At 47.0% G+C, this 3921-nt stretch overlaps 1 pseudogene; it reads right to left on the reverse strand.

Annotated features, from left to right (window-relative positions):
- The window catches only part of LOC105887487, an 8968-nt pseudogene extending 7205 nt beyond the window's left edge, over nucleotides 1–1763 (reverse strand).
- Nucleotides 1764–3921: the final 2158 nt, after the last annotated feature.

Below are 3921 nucleotides of genomic sequence, written 5' to 3' on the forward strand. Positions count from 1 at the left end.
GCCCCATATACTGGAGGTGGTGAGTTCAAACCCGGCCCTGGCCAAAAACTGCAACCAAAAAAAAACCACCTCAGGGTCCGAAGTCCAGGCCAAGGGTTATATGATGCTGTTGGCAACCACTGGAAATGAGATGTAGAATGTCATCCTAGGCACAGTTACCAATATGTATATGCAAAGGCTAGGAGAGGAGACTGAGCTGGTTCAGGACCCTGCAGGTCACCTTTCTTTATCCTGAGAACAAGGCGAAGTCAACCTGGAATGACCTGTTAAGGAGTTGAGTGGCCATGCTCTTTTTGTTTGTTTGTTTTTGAGATAGTCTTACTATGTTACCCTCAATAGAGTGCTGTGGTGTCACAGTGCACAGCAACCTCAAACTCTTGGCCTTAAGCGATTCTCCTGCCTCAGCCTCCCAAGTAGCTAGGACTACAGGCTCACACCACAACAGTCTGGCTATTTTGTTGTTGTAGTTGTCATTGTTGTTTAGCAGGCCTGGGCTGTGTTTGAAGCTGCCAGCTCCCGTGTATGTGGTTGGTGCCCTAGCTGCTGAACTATAGGTGCTGAGCCCGAGTGGCCATTCTTTATGTGACAGTAACAATGGGAAGTTTGGAGTAGAGGAGAAAGTTCATTTGACCCAAATGTGTCTCAAGGAGTAGGGTGGCTGCAGCATAGAAGGTGAGGGACATGGTGGGAAGACCAGGGAGAAGGCTACAGGTATAGTCCACGTGAAAGTGATAGTAGCTGGGCTAATGTGGTAGGATGTGGGGGAGAGAGAGAGTCAGGGATGACACAAAGATTTGATTTTGGCAGCAGGAAGGATGGAAGCTTCCTTAGCTGAGATGAGGATGTCCATAGTAGGCATAATTTTAATGGGAATATCAGAAGTTTTATTGTTGGCCTATTAAGAATATGAGAACTTTCAGAGAAAAGTTTTTGGGCAGCTGAAACCATAGGTCTAGAACTGTGAGAAGGGGTTCAGAATGCAGACTTCTCTAAAAAGTACTGGACCAGGGCAGAGCTGTGGGTCATCGTTTAATAGAGGATGATACTGATAATAGTTTTCCAAGAAGGGGAAGCGATGTCCAAGGACCAGGTCTCTGCCACAACCCTTGGTTGTGGGAAGTGGATATCACAACACAGGTCCATGGGGGAGGGTCAGAGAGAGAGTATGGTCTGGCATGGCCCAGGCTTCTGGACTTGAGTAAACATGAGATGGAGTGGAGGCATAGGAGTTATTCAGACAAGGTGATGCTAGGACTGGTGCTTATCCACTTCTCTATAGACTCACCAGAACTTTGTTATAACTCTTGGTGGGACCTGGGATGTTTCTGTCAGGCTTTCAGGTTAGATTAAGGGTCTGTTTGGGACATCCTGGGCCTGGGGTAAAGAGCCACTAGGGATGGACTTTGAATGAGATTGGTTGGTGAGATGAAGGTTGTGACTGGTGAGAGGACAGCAAGTGTGACCCAGAAGTGGAAGATAGCCATGAGGATCTGAGATCCACAACTGGTTCTAAATAGTTGCAATTGAAGTAAGGAATAGAATCAGTGTAGAGGCCTTCATGGTACAACTCAAGGCTGCCTGTGGCAGTACAGACAATAGCAGTCTGTGATAGTGCTAAATCTTGTTTGAATTTGCCAACGACTTTCTGGGCCCTGTGTGCTGAATAACAGTGTGTAAGGAGATGCCTGTGGTGTGGGGCAGGGAGGGAGCTGTGGCTGTGGTAGTGAGGCTGTGAGAGAGGCATGGTGGAGTGATGTGCACATGCAAAGGGAATGAGACTAGTGGCCCCAGGGCCCTGGCACTGGGAGCATAAGGGTGAGGTGTGAACACAGACCATGGTGTCTGGGATTCATGATCTGGGGGATTCCAGGGAAACTGCCTTACAAGTGAGGGCGGTTGCTTGCATACCAGGCTCAGAGCATAAATAGTTGCCCAACTGCCTGTTGTTGCTGTATGGCAGTGGTTCTCAACTTTCCTAATGCCATGACCCTTCAGTACAGTTCATGTTGTGGTGACTCCCAGCCATAAAATTATCTCTGTTGCTACTTTATAATTGTGATTTTGCTGCTGTTATGAATCGTAATGTAAAAATCTGATATGCAGGATGTATTTCCATTGTTACAAAGGGGTTTTGACCCACAGGTTGAGAGCCACTGCTGTAGGGGGCCACAGTGAAGAATGGGGCCATGAGGAGAGGGTGGGCATCAGAATTACTGGGGCTTATTGTGTTCTCTGAGTTAAGAAGATAGGGAGGAGAGTTAGCAGAGGATAGATGCATGGAATGGTGATCATGGTGAATTCCATGACCATCTCTCTCTTAGAAGAGATGCTGATCGTGGAATGAACTGTCCCCATCATGGCAGAGCTGTGTGACCTTTGAGGTTTTGGCTGTGGGGCAACAGCCGGGTAGAAGAGGTGTGGTTCAGAGTGATGTGCATAAGAAGAGTGCGTACTGTCGGCCCTATGGGTGGATTGGAGTCAGAAGGGTGAAGGGTGAGCCCATGTTACTTTTGTCTTGGAGGAACAATCTTTGGGAACTGAGGAGTCTTGCCTGATAAGACTAACGTTAGATCATCACACACTATTGCTGCTTCTCTCCCTGACCAGTGTTTGTGACATCCCCCACATTGACAAGAGGCAGGGTAGCCTACATGGCAGGCTCAGAGCTCATATATTGTCTGTCTATTCAGCTACCTGTTGTTGTGGAAGGACAGAGTATCAGTGGAACTGTGGGGAGAGAGCAGGCATCAGTGGCAATGGGGCTGGGTATTGCCTCTGAGGTGGGGAATAGGATGACCAGACAATGAACATGGGAGTAAGTGGGATGATGAACTTGGGATGTAATCATGAGAAGCTGATCATGGATTGAACTATTCCCATTATGACAGGATATAACCTTTGAGGATGTGGCGGTCTGTTTCTCCCAGGAAGAGTGGATGCTCCTTGATGAGGCTCAGAGGCTCCTGTACTGCAATGTCATGCTGGAGAACTTTGCACTCATAGCATCCCTGGGTAAGGTGCTTGCAACCCTCCCATTGTCCTGAGTGATCTCTGCCTTTCTTTTTTTACCCCAGAATTAGCTCTGTCTCAGGAGTTTTTTTTTTTTTTTAAGTTTAATAGCTTTCATCTTTCTTGCCTTTTCCTCATCAGAATGGCTTTGTCCAGCTCTGTGGTATTTTGTGCCCCTTTCTTCCAGCTACCATTTCCTCATGGCCACCTATCTATGACAGGAATGGCCAGCATTGTCATGGTCACTGTATGAACCAGGGGCTGTTTTTGCAAGACCCTCCTTTTTTGTAATACTTTTCCTTCTGCTCCGAGCCAGTATTAGTTACTCACTTTTCCTCTCTTTCCTTAAGACTTGCATCATTCATGTCCCATGTGGTTACAGGAAAGACCTGGTTGCCTTACAGAGTAGACATGGCAAGTGGTCTCTGAAGGGGCCTAGTCCTGGTGAGTGGCAGCTGGGGAAAGGCAAGGCATCATGGTTGTGTTTAAATCATAACAGGAACCTACAATGTGCTGACCAGTATTTTGGCACAGTGGCACATTGGCCATAACTCTTTTTTATTTCCACTTTCCTATACTTAATACTTTGCCAGCTTGTCATTTCATCTGTCACTTTCAGCTCCTGTTTACCTCTACCCTGTGGCCTCTATTTATCACTTGTTCCTCTCTACTACTCTGTAGTGTTCTTCAGAATGACTCACTGTGTTGTGGGGTATGCTCACATCCTTAAATAATCCTTGATGATCAACTACTCACTACCAATTGGATTTTTCTGGAGACACCAGTAACATTCTGCATGCCACTAACAAAAAAGGCCCTTCTGAAGGCTGTTGGCAGAGAGTTGGAGACCCTGCTTCTCCTCATGTACTGTACCAATCCTGTGTCCTCTGGTGAGATCCTCGCCTATTATGT

Source organism: Otolemur garnettii, unplaced genomic scaffold (genome assembly GCF_000181295.1).
Source record: "Otolemur garnettii isolate 467f Iridium unplaced genomic scaffold, OtoGar3 scaffold00091, whole genome shotgun sequence".
NCBI classification, from domain to species: Eukaryota; Metazoa; Chordata; class Mammalia; order Primates; family Galagidae; genus Otolemur; species Otolemur garnettii.